Source organism: Sorex araneus, chromosome 3, assembly GCF_027595985.1.
Source record: "Sorex araneus isolate mSorAra2 chromosome 3, mSorAra2.pri, whole genome shotgun sequence".
NCBI lineage: Eukaryota > Metazoa > Chordata > Mammalia > Eulipotyphla > Soricidae > Sorex > Sorex araneus.
In genome coordinates, this window is record NC_073304.1 from 139,818,925 (window position 1) to 139,836,198 (window position 17,274).

General features: G+C 42.9%; 1 protein-coding gene across 3 annotated transcripts in view; it reads left to right on the forward strand.

Annotated features, from left to right (window-relative positions):
• The window catches only part of DTD1 (D-aminoacyl-tRNA deacylase 1), a 231,145-nt gene that overhangs the window by 140,812 nt on the left and 73,059 nt on the right, over positions 1-17,274 (forward strand). The gene's annotated exons all lie outside the window — the stretch shown is intronic.

Sequence of the window (17,274 nt, forward strand, 5' to 3'; positions counted from 1 at the left end):
AAAAGTCCTCTGCTTCTAGAGGAACTAAACTTTTATATTGCTTTCTATTAAACTTTTTTTGAGCAATGAGAAAAACACCTTATGCTTAAGATTGGGCACATCTCCTTAAAATGATTAAAACATTACCCTAAAACACTGAATGTAGAACACCAACTTATTCATCTTTGTTTTGATATTTTAGTTTCTGGGCAACCCCTGGCAATACTTGGAGACTGCTCTTGGCTCTTTGTTCAGAGATCACTCCTGTAGTGCTCAGGGAACTGTACGGTGCTAGAAATGTACGCCAGGCCTCCTGTGTCAGGCGCATGCTCAGCCCTTTGAGCCATTTCTCCAGCCTCAGTTTACTTATCTGAATGCAACTGTTTTAGTATCTCTATAGTCTTTCCCAAATACTCACAGAACCTTCATTTGGTATAATTATATACTTTTCCACTTAAAGTTTCACTGAGGTTGAGTAACTTTTGTATTGATAATTTGAATGTTTTTGTGCTCTTATGTCAGCATGCAATAGTTTACTTATTTTCCTTGTTGTTGGATCCCTGAATTATTTTGAACTCTTTCACTATTATGAGTAATAAAACAGGGGACTTCTGTATTCTAATGTTTTTCTTTCTTCAGAAGTCAAAGAGAAATTTCGAGAAATGGGAATAAATACCTTATGGTTCATTATATATAAGCAAAATCAGTAAAACTTTATTAAATCATCTAAAATTTTACTATTCTTGTTAAACTTTTCTAGGAATTTGCTGATTTTGTGGGGTTTGTTTGTTTTGGAGCCACACCCGGCAATGCTGAGAGGATATTCCTGGCTCCACCTACACTCAGGGATCACTCCTGGCCGGGCTTGGGGAAACTGGGCATAGAGCCCGATTGGCCAGCACTCCGCCAGCCCCTCCCAACTCCTCTTGGCAGAGCTGTGTGGTAGCTAAGGAGTCCCCCTGGAAGTGGGAATGTAAATTCTGGCAATTTTCCCTGGGGGACTGAAGGGGTGTGTGGGTGTGAGGGAGGGGGCAGGGGTCGAGGAGCTGCAGCGAAGAGGGAATGTGAGAGAAGGAAGGGCAGGAGAGTTAATCTAATTTAAAGGGCTGTCATTTAGCAATCGATTTTACACGGTAGGGAAAAACCTAGTGTAGGAGAGATTTTCCGAAGTTGTAGGGTGTGCCAGAGCTGCACCTGAAATCCATGTCTCCTTGCCTGAGTTTAGTACTTTTTCTCATGTTCCTCTTGTTGCGAAAGTGGATTTTCCTACACTGGTGGGTTCTTAAGAATTGTATGAAAGATTTGCATATAAAACTAAAAGTTAGTTTATTGTCCAGATTAAGTAGAGAGATCCATTTGCTCCCCATATGCCCAGGCCTCTCTTTTACCATGAGCATCTCCAGTCGTTGCCTATCCTGTGAATGACCTCCCTCTCTTGTCTCACAGCTACTCACCTCCCTTGAACGACGGTCATTTCTGTCCCTGTGCTGCTTTGTCTGTCTCGTGTGCCCCTTCTTTAGTCTCTGGCCACGGCCACATGTGCGTGCTCTGTGCTTGTTGTTGAGCCTCCCAGCTGTACCCTAGCAGTTCCTGTCGTCCTGTCTCGGCCATGGGGGAGTGGGTGAGGCTCCTGAGCTCCACTTGTCACAACCTGGGCATCCACCTTAGCTTTCCTGGGCGTCCGAGCCCTGTCTGTATTCTGCCCTATCTGGGCCTGTGAGGCCTGCCTGTCCTTTACCATCTGTCTGGGTGCTCAGTCCTTCCTGATCCTGCAGGTCTGGGAGAGAGAGAGGGTTGGAGAGGAGGCAAGGAGAGAGAGAAGAGTAGAGAGAATAGAAGAGCCAGAAGAGCAAGACAGAACTAGGGGCTTCCTTTTATCTGCTGCCATATTCTGCCCCTGAGCCGTCCCTCTTATCTATTCTGATGTGGCTACCTGTTCCATGAACAAGATTTACAGTGATGACTTAATTCGCCTGGCATTGTGCCCTTTCTCTTCTGCTGTATCACCCCTAGGCATTGGTGTCCAGGGGAGCAGAGGCCTAGAAATGGAGTGGACAGTAGGAAAGAGAAGGCAGTGCGTGGGACTGCAGAAGGAATGAGAGTTGACGCAGAAGCTTGGGGGACACAGACAGGAATATGAATTTGGCTTTAGGGTTTCTATATGAGGCCAGCAGCCTTGGGTATTACCTGAGCGGAAGTGTAGGTGACCCTAGTGCTGATTCAAGCCTCAAGTTCTTCTTCAGGTTTTGGTATGGGGTGAACTTGTGCTGCCTCTCATGGGCAGTACAGAGCAAAATGAGGAGAGAGGGATTTGGTTTTATTCTTTTTTTCCCAGGTCAGCCATTTTCAAGGCAAGTGCTTTTCCTGCTGTGCTGTCTCTCGAGCCCCCAGGGTCATTCCTTTAATGGTGGTTCTTGAGGTGTTCTGAGTCATATGCGGACAGCAGCAAAGGTAGAAGGAGAGCTGGGTATGTGCAGTGGCGTGGAAGCCTCATGGAGAGAATTCTGAAGTACGCTCTGCAGAGTGCTCTTCTGACAGGGAGAGACTGGGGAAGTGCCAGGATACTCACTAGTCATCATCAAGCATTAGGATTTATATACTGTAGTGTGTGTATATGCACACACAGGTACATATTTTAAGCATGCAATTTTGAAATAGTTTCAGACTTCTAATATCGTTACAAAAGCCGAATTATCATGTACGCCATTGGCTAGCCTCGCCAAAGATTAGTTAACATCTCAGATAGCTTGAATTAGTAATCAAACCCAGCTGGTTACCTAATTCTGTTTACTAATTTACAGACCTTTTCAATTGCCAGCTGTCACCCTAGGGTCCCTTTACTGGTCCAGAGTCCAGACCAGAATTACATATTGCATTTCAGTATTGTGTCTCCTTATTCTTCTCTGCTCTGAAATCAAATCGCAGTCATTGCTTTTCATGGTCTTGACATTTCCGAAGCACATTGGGCAGTTGTTGTGTAGAGTATCTCTCAATTTGTAGTTGGCTTCTTGTTTCAGCTTCTGCACTGAGGCAGGGACACCACTGGCATGGGCTATGTCCTTCTCAGTGTGTCGTATCTGGGCACCTGTTGGCTCTGTGTCTTGTCACTAGTAGTCTGGAACGCAGTTGCTCACTTGACAAGATGGCATCATCTTATTTCTCCACTGTAGAATTACAGTTTACTCATTTTTAAAAATTGTATTTCTTAGGTATACTTTTAAAGAAACTTTTTTTTAAAAAAAGGCTTGTCACTTGAATATTTCTAACGTCCTCTTACGCTGTCTGCAAATAACAACATGCACTTAACTAGAACATTTAAACTGTAGACCACTGTAAATCATTTTCATGAATCTCTCCTGAGAATCTTGCTGTACGCAGTGGTGACTTTTTGGACCTAGTTTCAGTAGAATGGTGGAATGGAATAAAGGTCAGGGCTGTGGTATCCTGAGGTATGGATGGGAATTCTGGGTAGCTTGATGGTAAAGGGAAAGAAGACTTAAAGCAAAGAGGGACCCAGAGAAGAAAAGGGTTCATAGGACCTGTGTTGTACATGCAGTTTTGCAGAAGATCGGGATACAGCAGTACCTCTGCTGCCTGGCGTGAACTGAATGCACTCTGGAGGTCGCCTGGCCTTGGAGTGTTCTGGGGAACCTTTTGGTCTGAGTACTTGTGTACTGAATATTGTGTACTGTACAGGTACGCTGCTTGGGTCACTTGACATTTGGCTTGCTCCAATGCCTGAGATGTAAAATTTTTGTGAGGGCATAATGTTCTTCGTTTGCTTTGTTCATAATGTTTGCTTTGTCTTTTTTTAAAATGAAAATTTATGATAAAATATAATTTATGATGGCTTATTTATATATCTGACAGATATAATACATAAACAAACTGATGATTCTGAGTTGGAACAAAACTCATTGTTTGGCTGATATAAAAGAGAGCTTTCCGAATTCATTTGACCTTCTTGCCCACTCTTTAGAAAACAAAAGCCCGAAACTTGGTGCTCCCTAGAATCTACCTTTTTTAAATGAATAAACAGGTTTCCTCACAACTACTCTGAAGACTACTATCACCCTACTAGATCTTTCTTGAGTCCTCTAGGGGTGCAGTATTACCCACTTGGAAAACACTGAGTTTAAGTGTTATTTAGATGTCATTTAGAGGTGTTCATTCTGATGAGACTGTAAATGTTGGAGAGAAACGGTCATTCTGTGTAGAACTACTGGAGTGTAATGCCTGTGGTCATGTTGAAAGTCCTGTTATGTAACCATATCATTGTTAAACAAGAGATTTTTCTATAATCATTTCAATTTGTTGAATAATAAGTTTTTAGAGAGCCTCATGCTTCCATGTCAGAGGGCTTTGGAATAAGCATCTCTCTTGCATGTCCTTCAAAGTGGATCCAAGAGATGTAGCAGAAACAGTAAAATTTGTCCTTTGAGCTAAGGACCTTTTAGCTTATTGGTCCTTTGAACTAAGACAGAGAGAATTTAGTTTCCATTCTAAATAACCTAAGTCTTCACAGCTGAGTATATTAGCTCCTCTACACACACATACACCCCTTGTTTGTCTGTAACAAGCTCTTAATTATTTTTGTGGCAGTTGAATCTTACAATTGTGTGTCATTAATATTCATCATATTTTATCTATTTTTTTTGTGTGTGGGGGAGTAGGGTAACACTTTGCACACAGTGGGTAGGGAGCCCAGGGGCTCCCTGTAATACTCAACAGTGGGGCCAGACAGTCCAATACTAGGTCCAAGGATGTGGATCTGCTAAGACCTTGTATGCTGGCTATCTTTAGGGCCACACCACTGGTTCCCAACCAGTTTCTTAGATTTGGATAGAGAGAATAAAGACTGAGTTGCTATCAGTAGCCTTAGCTTGAAATTAGATATTTAACAGTTGTTGGCTCTCAGTAGAAAAATAATGGAATCATTATCCATCAGAGAATTTGGAGCACTCTCGACTCCCAAAGGTAATTGTATTTTTAGAGGCAGCGACTGCCAGGGACACCTTTTGTTCATGGGAGCCGATTTGTCTTCCCACACAAGATTATTTGGGGCATTTTCTCTCTTCAGTACCTAGAAAGATCTCTTTTTGAAGAGCATCATTATAACTGGAAGACAAAACACTCAAATTTTTTTGCTAGTGCTTTAGATTTTTCCTTTATGGTAATGTCTTTAAGAATTTAAGCTCTTCTTTGAGTCCAATCAAACAAGTAGATGGATGGGGTTGCTTCTGAATTTGGGCAGTTCAGAGCTCCATGGCTAATTTTGGAAAAGGCAAAGGAGTTTGAATTTCTTTGTGGGTGGAGGCTCACTACCCTTAAGAAATGAAATTTGATGCGTTGACAATGATATAGGAAGTTACAGCCAAGAAGCTAGGCTAATAGCTAATCTCTTGGAAAAATAACACAGAAAATGACCTTTTACTTCTGTTCTTTGAGGCAGATCAAGTAAAGTGCATTCTAGGCAGAAAAACATTTTCTGTGAATTATACCCAAGGAAGCAATGTAACTTGTGCTCTGTAATTAGCCCTGTCCTGGTGTCTGAACCTCCAAAAAGAAGTGCTGCCTTTGTAATGGAGTTCTTTTTAATCTCTTTGGTGGTACATTTACATATTTTAATTGAACGTTTCAGCATTTGGCAGGTGAGGCATTTTTGAATGCTAGCATCATACATTTCAGGTGTACCCTGTGGAGAGCTAGCATACTTAAAATGGCTGAACAGTGACGTGAGCCCAGGCATGAGGGGGTATGTCTTGGGGTCTCCTGCAAATTTCATTATTCTCATGACTTGTTGGAAGCTGATTTCCATATTTTCAGTAGTTAATACCTCAGTGAGAGAGGAGAATTTCGATCACTCTGATTTTAGGCCCCTTGGACATTATCAGGATTTCATTTATATTCATACAGAGTTGTTGTTATTGTTGCTGATTTTAAATTTAAGACACAGTTATTTTGGTGTACTTGGGCTTGAATTAGGATCTCAGACAGAAAAAGCATGTGCCTTACCACAGATTACATTTCTGTCCCAGTTGGGTAGGGATTATTGCTCATCTGCTGTAGGATAACATTGGGTTTGTCCTTTCAGCCTTGCTGCAGGGAACTTAGGTTTATGGGTTACACCCATCACAGTGCTCCCAGTCACTCCCATTCCTTTGTTTGTCTGTAAACTCTTCTCTGTGCTCTCCTCCCCAACCAGTTAATCACCTTTTCCCTAATCAGATTCTGTTAACTTGTAAGATCAGATCCTTCTAAGGACACTGAACTTGTAAATTATGTCTTTTACATAGTTTACCTTAAAGCAATATCCTTTCTGTGTGGACGCAGGAAGACAGTTAATATTATGCTTTGTAACTTGGGGGTTGATTGACTCCGAATAATATTTACTCCTGGACATCTGCTTTCTCGACTCAGTTGCCCTTAGTTCCTAGTGTTAGGGGTTGGCAGATCTCTGCCCGGGGGAGGCACGGAGGAACAAAAGAACAAAACCAAGAAAACTCTTTCTGCAAACGCAGGGGGGTTTATTCAAGCCAATATAGCCATATCGGGACCTTCAACTGTGCCTGAAAAGCGTCAAAGCTGAAGGTGCCGAACTCAAAAAGCGAGCCGTTTTTGTACCCTTTTGGGGGAGAAAAGGGAATCACACATATTGCAGCATCAAAGGGAATCACACCTATTGGATCAAAGGGAATCACGCATAGGTCACTTAATTTGCTTATCTCAACATTTGTTGACTGTTAACTGTTTCCCTGTAAATGTTTGCTTACAGTTCCCAGGGCAGTTTGTTGACCCATTTGGTGACAGTTTCCTGCCCAGCGGTAGGTCTCGAAAACATCTTTCAAAGAAGCCAAGCAGTTACAAAGGCAAATTTAACCCTTAACCTGCCCTCCTCTTCACTAGCACCCCCAAAACAGGGTCCTGACGAGGGACTGAATGGACCCAGAGCAAGCTATGAGCTACCCTGGCATAGAAATAGGTCAGACCAAGTGCCATAATACTTAACTATAAGTTAAGAGCACAGTCATGGACAAGCTCTGTCATGACCCAAAAGAGGTAACTGAATAAGGACCCTGTAGGGGTTAGGAAGACTAACCTGGCCTGAGAATTGTGGTCTGGAATATATAGTGAGACGTCCCCAGGAAAATCAAACTTTAAGCTTGATATATCTCTTACTATGCGCATACAGATGACATTGCTAGAAATATTAGAAGTAGATTTACTACAACTATTTAAGTGGATTACTAGCTGAGGAAAGGAGAAAGCGACACATCCTTGTTGGGATCCCACCCTTGAGCAGATCTCCTAGTAATCTGGAGTAATCTCCTTAGAAGAGATTTTGTCCTTGAGTTAATGTCCTGTAGGAGTGGCCTTACCTCTCTTTGTTGATTTGTTAATGTTCAGCCCCACCTTTGTATCAACACCCCACGTGATTGCTATATAAACTAAGACTGTAAGAGCGGAGGGGGTCAGGGTCAGAGTCAGGATCCAGAAATCTGGGATCTAGGAATGAGGGGCTAGGAAGAGTGTGTGAGATGGGAGAGATGAGAGATTGAATAAATGGTAACTAATCAGCACCCAGCTTGATTCTCATTCTTCCTTCATCTGCCCATCGCCAACAGCTGTTCCGATCCAGTTCATGCATGGAGACTCAAAAGCAGCGAACCTGGGCGGCGAGAGAGAGCCACCTGGAGAGCTTGCAAACACATCATCCTTCCGCGTGTATATTTTTCACAATCTGCATAGTTTCAATCAAGCTCTTCAGTTTGAACAACCTCTTTAGTGTTTTAAAACTAGACATAGGCAGATAGGTGTTAGTTCAAAGTGCTGGAATTCATGCTTTGTATGTGGGAGCCTTGGGTTCAATCTCTGAACACTTTTGGAGCAACCTCCAGCACTGAGGTGGAAAGGAAGTAGGCTGTGAGCATTGCTTGGGTGGAACCAAATCAATCAAATGAAATTAAAAACCAGCCAACTAAAACATACCAAGCTATGGTCATGAATGTCTTGGTGTCCTGTTGACTGCAGGGGGTACTATGCTGTATTGCAGTACCAGGACCAACATAGAGCCCAGTTTGCTTGAAAAAAATTAATGATGCTCTTCCGGTGGCCTTATATTTACAAGCTCTCCCAAGGCATCATGTATTAATCCTGTTGGGAACTCACTACCGAAGGTTGGTTGCACAGCTGCTTCTTTTCTCTCTGGACAAGTGGACTGTGCCACAGAAAAGCTTATAATATATAGTAATGTGTGTAAAAACACAAAAAAGAAAAGGGAGCGGGCACCACATCGCACTAGGCACAGGGCAGCGGCGCTGTCTCTCCCGCCACCTGCGTTCGGTAGTCTCCAACCGTTTCCCCCACCCTGGGGAGGCTGATGTCGATGATGAGGCAGGCGAAGGAAGGAACGGAGGCAAGCCGGTTGGTCTCAATCGCAGTTTATTCCAATCTCCTCTCTATACACTCCCGTCTCTCTCTTTGCTTCTTCCCTGAACCCCCTCATACAGCCACCTTAAATCCACCCCCCCCCCCCCATCAGGCATCAGGTCTTACACATAGGTGTGGTCACAATCAATAGGGCAATAGGGGGTAAAGTTCTATCCCTTAGGGGATGCTCCTTCTAGGACAGATACTCTTTCAGCAGGACACCTGCCCAAGAGTGGAATCCCATGGGTGTGTTTCTCCTCTCTTTGTCCAGCTAACATATAAGTATTCATATTATTAATCATTTTGTGTGGACATAGCAAGAGATGCATTAAGCTTATAGAATTGCTGTCCTGGGGTCATCTCGATCTCAGACTACAGTGCCAGTGCTCAGGCCAGATTAGTCTTTCCTATCCCTAGCAGGGTCCTAGTCTCGTCGTTGCTTTTGGATCATGACATGACATGTCCATGACCAATCTCTTAACATACAGTTAAGCATTAGGCGCTATGGCCAGGCCCATCTCGATGCCAGGGTAGCACATAACTCACCGCTTGCCCTGGGTCTGTCCCATCCCTCGTCTGGACCCTGCTTTTGGGGGTGCTAGGAAGTAAGGGCAGCTGAGGCTTAAGTCGAGAAAGCAGATGCCCGGGAGTGAATAATATTTGAAGCCAATTAAATCCCATGTTACCAAAGCATATTAACAATTGTCTTTCTTTGTCCATACAAAAAGGATATTGTTTTAAAGTAAACTATTCAAAAGACATAAGAGAGGACAAAGACAATATTAACTTACAATACAAGTTCACTGTCCTAGCAAGGTTTGACCTTACAGACTACAGAGTTTGATTAGGGGAAGAGCTGAATGACTAGTTAGGGAAGGGAGCATAGAAGTGATAAAAGATAAACAAAGGAATGGGAGTGACTTGGGAGCACCTTGATGGGCGTGACTGATATACCTAAGCTCCTAGTGGCAAGGGGAGCAGGACATACCAATGTAGTCTAGAATTGTTTAGAGATTATTACCAGATAAACCCAAATTCTGGGGCAAGGGAGAAAGGACAAACCAAAGTCAGGCCTAAAATATTTAGAGCTATATTCCAACAATAATGTATGTATGATTACTTGAGAACAGGTGTACATACACATATGGTCATATGTTAATGCTACCTCTATTTTTTTATAGTTCGGCTAAGGAGAAAAGGAGAGGAGTTCCCATCAAAGAGGGAGCACAGGACAATAGATTCTCAGAGCTGCTATCCTGTGCCTGCTGGGGCTCATCCCGTCAAGGAAAGTGGGACAGATTTCCCCCTGGGCTGAGGCCTAGACTCCAGCCCCGAAACCTGCTCCACTGACCTGCAGACTTCCTGGCTCAGAGTGATGACTGGGATAGAAGTCCTATTTGAGTATGCCCGCACGAGGAAGTTGTCATGGAACAAGGGGCCTAACTTGTTACAAGTATAATTACTTAGGTGAGGTTTGGGCTCTTGTAGACCACAATTGCCCACCACTCCACCCCTCTCCCTGACCTTTGCCATGCCCCTTTTTGTTGTTGTGTTGGCCATGGGTCACACACACACACACACACACACACGGTTGTTTGCACACTTGGTTGTGCTGCTTGCTCATGCTTTAGTTGCTGTTTGCAATTTTAGTTGTGATACACACACCTGTTACTTTTACTCATTGATGTTCTATGATTTACAATACTGTTAATGATGGTTTCTCACACGTGTAATTCCAACACCAATCCAGTATACCCACATCCCTTCCCTAAGAACTCCAGCACACCCCCCCTCTCAATCCACCACGCTCCTTCCCCCCCACTGATATGTATCTGATAGGCTTGAAGAGAAATGTACAGAGTGTGAGAATCTGATCCACGGGGCAAACTTGTTTGGTTAGCGACCATGAAACTAAAACCTTTGGAATTTCTCTGTTTCTACCAAAGTCATTTGTGGATTCTCAGTCTTCTAAAGCAGAGCTTCTCAAACTTTTCTTATTATTTAAAACACCTTGAGATCATTCAGAATTCCTGATGGTTTTATAATGTTCATAATAACATGGCTGAGTGCCAGGCTGGTGTCATGGTAATTACATCAGATTCATCTCTGAGGGTAGTACTGAGGCATCAGAAATTGCCATTCTGTTCAGGTGATTCCAATGTGCATCAGTTGTGAAGATCAATGTTCTAAGGTAGTGGTTTTCAGCCTTTTTATTCCTGTGGACTGATACTGGTCTGTGGACTGGTGGTGGTAAACTGCTTTAGTCTTAACTTTCCAGGGCCTGGACCTAGTCATTTAAGTCATCAAGCTTCCCATTCCCAGAGAATGAGGTGGAGCTTGTTATTTGGGACAGTACTAAGAGAGGGTTCATTTGGGGGCCTAATTTCTAAGTTCTAGCTGTTTCTTCTCTGTTTCTTAATAGAGTAGGCTGAGGCTCTCCCAGTGTCTGTAATTCTTCATGGCTTTTCCTATTCTTTTTTAAGTTTTAAGGGGGTTTTGGATATTCCAGGTTTACATGAGGCCAGACAGGCCTTTAGGGTTATACTCTTTCTACCCCCATCTTTTCTCTGTGACCCATGGATCATTGTCTATAGAGAAAGGTAAGGATTTTACAATTCTTTAAGTTTAAGTTTTTTTAAGTTTCAGTCCGTTGGGGACTAATGTAATAATATTGCACAGCTCTGTCCAACTGCTGGAAAAATTCCTGAAAACTATCACTCTGTACTCACGTCCTGCTGGTCTCATAGGCAGTCAGGTAGCAGGTAGGGTTTATTTGGAACTAAAACAACAAAAAAGAGGACAGATTCGTTAGTGCTTTTATGGTAAGAGGTTCTCAGAGCAGAAGAGCACAACCTTCATGGAAGGGGGAGAGTATGCTGGACCCTATAGTTGGTGATTTGCATATGTGTGACATTCTCTAGCCAAGTCTATACCTCTCACTGCTTGATTTGAGTAGAGTTCCAAGTATAAACGTTCATCCTCTTCACAGACTTGCACCTGTACTTTGGGGCAGATAATGGTCTGCTGCCCTCCCTGTAGTAGTTGTTGGCTTGGCGGGCAGTTAGTCTCTTCAGCTGGCAGCCGGAAAGGTACAGTCTTCTTGCATCTGCTCCTGCAGTGGATCTAGGAATGTTTTTGGGGTGTTCAGCTGCTGATTTTCTGTGTACTCCCATCTATAAGCCCATTAACTGGTCAGAATAAAGTGTAGTATTAAATACTGCTGCGTTTGTAGTGCAAATACAGTTTCAAGGTAGACCCTCCTCCTCCCCCTCACTGAACTGAACTGCCATGCTAAGTCTCTTTATATAATTTGGAAGATATTCCTGCTGGCCACCTTTGGAGGAAAGGTATTTTGTTAACCCATGCTCATTACGCTTTTTGAAAGGAAGGCTTAACAATGACCTAGCTGTTTCCTAGCCTTTGTTATAGAATATAACTTTGAAAAGATGTACACACTAAATAAAAATCCACATTTGCTCAGTGATATTTTTGTTCTTTTAGAAGAAGCTAGCTTTCCTCTTTCTAAGGACGTCAGTTATGACGTAAAATGAACTCACATTTGAAAGTTAGTCTTAAAATACGTTCATCAAAGAAGCTTCCCGCTAACCTATAAGCTTGACAATTTATTTTCCTTATAAACCATTTTTAATTTCCATTAGCTTCATGTTTCAGGGAGCATCTGTAATTGTTATCTAGCTCTGCCAGGGTCTGCGAGATGGGCAGATTATTCTGGAGCCAGCAGTACCTACCTTATGTTCCATTTTTGTCCAAACTAGGAAGTGCTGTCTGGGAGAGTAGAATACTTCCATGGATTTTCTCCACTGGTTAGAGCCACTGTCCACAAAATGGGTTTAGTTTCCACATGTTATGATAGTGTCGACTTTCTGAACTCAGTGGTCACATGTGTTCTCTACTCTACCCGGTGGGGTTATGTTTCTCTCATAAGGGAAGTGTTAATGACTCCTGGAAAAGGGGCTGATCCACCTGTGACTCATCAGGTCTTTGGAAGTTTGGACTTAACCTGAATATTTACCTGCCTCTATGATTCTGCAGTTTATGCAGTTGCCTACCTCACTTACCATTTACCTGAAGTCTGCTGTTTTCAATTTTTTTTTCCATCTGGACTTTATTGATCTAATAAAATTACATTAAGAATTGAAATGAATTATACATTATTGTGCTCATGTTTCCCCCATACAAAGTTCGAGAACCCATCCCTTCACCAGTGCCCATTCTCCACCACCAGTTTCAATTTTATTTTTAAATAATTTTTAATTTTTTTAAGTATAGACAAAAATAATTTTTATTTATATTGATAAAATATAGTATTTTATATTTTGAAACTGGTTTTAATTTTATTTTGGGAGAGTTGATCAGGCATGGTAAATGCCGTGTTTTATTGATCAGCTGTAAGCCATACCGGGCACACTAATAGAATAAGCATGATGACTTGATTGTTAGACACCAGGTGTTGCCAACTGGAACCCCACACATGGGTTTGGCCATTTTATTTATTTATTTATTTATTTATTTTGGCTTTTTGGGTCACACCTGGCGATGCACAGGGGTTACTCCTGGCTCTGCACTCAGGAATCACCCCTGGCCGTGCTCAGGGGACCATATGGGATGCTGGGATTTGAACCTGGGTCGGCCGCGTGCAAGGCAAACGCCCTACCCGCTGTGCTATCTCTCCAGCCCCGGTTTGGCCATTTTAATTTTGGGCCTTTAGATAATCTGGTTGCTGTTACTATAAAAAGTTGACTTTTAACATTTCTCCCAAAATTCAAAAGTCTGGTCGTTGTAGGTCTGCAGAAATAGACTGATGATAGTTGTTGTTATCAGTTCCCACCTTCGCAAGAGGTGTTTGCTCTGTCCTCAGTCCTGAGAATCTTGCATGAGGCTGGGCATTTCTTACCACCTGAAAGTGTTGGGTTTGGTATCCCTGACTCCACATGCCCTTGGTAGTAAATATGGGATACCTCTTAAAAATCCTCTCTGAAGCTGTCCCCGCCCCCCGTCTCTGTCTCTGTCTCTGTCTCTGTCTCTGTCTCTCTCTCTCTCTCAAATGTAGGAGTACTTCTGTTTATTCAGCCATTGATTAAGCTGATTGAATTGGGCATGAACTCCACATTATTTAAAATTTTTTTTTCAACTAGATATCCGTGAGATAGACCATTACAAAGCAGTTCATAATTGGGTTTCAATCATACAGTGATCTAGCACCTATCCCTCCACCACTGTACATTTCCTACCACCAATGTCCCCAATTTCCCCACCACCATCAGCCCCACTCCCAGTCTCCCTCTATGGGGGGCACTTTCCTTCCTCCTCTCTCTCTGTCCTTTTCCTTTTGTGCATTATGGTTTGTAATACAGGTGTTAAGAGGTCATGGCCTTTTTTCAGGGCACTCAGTATTTTATTGGGACAATAAGGCTGGAGTAGCTTTTCAATTGGGTGGCAGCTTTGGGGTGTTGATGTAACTGCTGAGGCTTCTGGAAGTACAGGGAGATGAGGGGGAGGTAGCCCATTCCAACTCTGAGAAAGCCTAGAGATTTCAATCACAGAACCCGTGTACCAGAATTTTCAACAGAGGTCCGTCCTGAGATAGTGGAGTCAGGCCGGGGGGATGGTGGCGATTTTGGATTTGTGGAATCAACCAGCTGCTGGGGGCTCTGCTTGGGCAGGCACAGACCAACCCTCCCCCCTTCAATTTACCCTGGTCTATTCAGCCATGCTCAGGTCCGAGATTAACTGTGGCTTTTGATCTCTTTCGATATTTATTTATGGACCCTGAAATAAGGCCAATAAATGAGCTTGTATTGCTGAGCTGGAGATGGTTTGTGGGTGTGACTCCTACATATCTAACTCTTGGCCTTTTAATTTTTTGGTAAACTTGGTCCCAAGTTGTTGGGGTCCAGCCAAAGGCACAGTGGCAATTTTGGTGTATCAGGCAGCCTGAAGGCACCATCAGGCTGCTGATGTACTTGCCCCACAGGTACAGGTTGACCTGCTGGTAGTACCATACCCCTAAGCTGTTGGTTTTGTATATTAGGTCTTCAGGTACATAGTTACATAAATCTGCTTGGTAGGTACCACTGTGCAGGATGAGATTCATGAAGTATGTTGATAGTGATTCTCTTGCTTTATTTTGGACGAGGGGCACACTTGTCTGTTCTCAGGGCTTACTCCTGACTCTGTGCCCAGGAATCACTCATGCTGGGCTCAGCAGACCATATGGGTTGCCAGAGATCGGCCCTGGGTCAGTCATGTGCAAGGCCAGTGCCCTGCTTTTGTCTTGTTTCTTAGGTTCCAGCGGTGATTTCTTGGGCTACAGTTCTTCCCTGTCATTCTTTCTGTTTAGGAAACAGTTACTCTCGTTCTTCCTTGTGCTCATTGTTTCTCTCTGAATTTTTTTCTTTTATTTCTTCCTGGGAGGTATTGAAAAAGCCTCACCACCTACCTTGCTGGTCTCAGAAGGCTCCCGTCATAGTGTGGGTTCTGAGACCCGTGAATCCTTGTCATAGACTTCTTCAGATTGTGCAGTCCCTGAGTCCCCCATCCTCTGTGTTGTTATTGCCTATCGGCAGATGATCAGTGGGGGCAAGGATGGGCAGAGTAGTCAGCCTCTGACTATTGCTATTTTTTTCTGAGTTTCAGATGGTTGTGTTCTTACAAAGTAAGTGTACCTATTACATGATTTATAATGTGATTGATTTAGCTTAAAAATGTTTCTCTCAAGAACCATATAATTGAATAAGGGGGAATGGAATTTACTAGTGAGGACTTAATGAGCCTCCTCATACCCAGGAATTAGGTACTTCGGAGGGGTGGTACAGTTTCATTTGTGTGTGTGTTTTGTTTGTACGTGTGTTTGTGTGTGTGTGTGTTCATCATAAATGCTTCAAAATCATATTGGAAACAGCCTGGAAACATTTGACCTAAGTACTAATTCTTGTTTGTGAAGTGTCACATCCAGCGATGCTTAGGGGTTACTTCTGGCTCTGTGTTCAGGAATTACTCCTGGCTGTGCTGGGGTGCCAGGGATATGGGATGCCAGGGCAGAGCTGGGTCAGCCCCATGAAGGCAAGTGCCCTACTCACTGTATTGTATCTCTTTCAAGTACTAGTTCATTTTCAGGGTTTTTAGAATGGTAAGTCAAAATAGTCTGAAATATTTTGTAGACAGTGAAGGTAGTGAGTTTATTAAGAATCCACACATAAAAAAAACTCCTTATTTAAATTTATTTTTGTGATTCATAAATCTTACTCAAATACCTTTTTGTAAGATTGAAATTTCTAATAAAAATATATTCCGTTTCAGAATTTTGTTTGATAAGCTTAATAAAGCACAGAAGGAAAGGTAGCACTAAAATAATTTTTAGTAATTTTAGCATAAGAAACCATGGAGTAATTAAGACTTACCTTTAGCCTAGAGTAGGACTTTTTAAACATTTCCCATTCATAACCCTTTTTTGTCCAAGAAATTTTCTTTTTTTTTTAAAGAAATATTTTATTGAATCACCGTGAAAAAAAGAAAGACAAAAAATACAAAGCTTTCAGGTTTAAGTCACAGTCAAATACTGATTAAACCCCCATCCCTTCACCAGTGCACCTGTTCCACCACCAAGAACCCCAATACACCCCCCTCCTACCCCACCCCCCATCAAAGTAGCTAATGATATTCCCATTATTCTCTATATACCTTAAGTACATTCCATATTTCCATACAGAACTCACTATTATTGATTGGAAATTTTCCCCAACAATCAGGCCTGCTGAATAGTCATCATCTAATAATTTCTCTTCATTGCTGAGAGTGAAGACTGAGTCTGCGCGGCCGCTATCGAGGCTGCGCGGTTTTGGGTTTCTAATATTTTAGCTCAGTTCACAGTCAAAATGCATGGCTGCAAGAATCCGCTCTGGTGCCAAAATGGGTTAGGAGACCTCAGGATCACAGTCTATAGGCACGGAGGGTCTGCTTCTCGTGCCTCGGCTCCGGTTCATCTCTGGGCGGAAGGCGTGCCGGGAACGCGCCCCCTCCCAGAACCACCTACAGGCTACGTCACTAAAGAAAGTCCTACCTCCGGGTTGAGGGGTCTTAGAGGGTGGCTCTCACCACGTGGCTGCTGCCACGGCCGCCATTTTCGCTCAGAAAAATGGGGTGGAGAGGGAAAAATCCCTCCCCGGGCTGCACGAGGTTGTAGCTCAATTCACAGTCAAAGTGCATGGCTGAAAGAATCTGCTCTGGTGCCAAAATGGGTTAGGAGACCTCAGGATCACAGTTTATAGGCGTGGAGGGTCTGATTCTCGTGCCGCGGCTCCGGGTCATCTTGTCCAAGAAATTTTCATGTGGCCCCCAAGTTTATAAAATAGATATGCAAATAAAATATTTATTGATAATAAAGAATAACTATTTTAAAACTTTTATTTTTGGTGGCCCTCACCTCACACTAAGATCTGTAGTCCCAACCCACATTTTAAAAAGCATGGTCTCAGAATATGTAGGAAAGGACACTACTTTTCAGGTAGTAGCCCGTAACTAAGAGGTGGCAGTCAGAGATGTGAGTAGTGGGGGAGGTGTCCTCTGTCCCCAGCTGTGGTGCGTCTGAAGCCAGGTGCTTGCCCAGTGGTCAGCTTCACCTGAGTAATGACCCCTAGTTTCTGTGCACTTTCTCCTTTGGTCATTTGAAAAGTCTGGATGAATTTTAGGTGTTTTTTTCTTATTGGGTAATGAATATTTTTATATTCCTATAAATATTCTTGAGCAGTTAGTTATGTTTCTTGGAATCAGTTTGCTTTTATGATTTACTGAGTCCAGAGCTTTGTTCAGTCGAGGGTGACTGTTCTCACTGCTGAGGCAAGACAT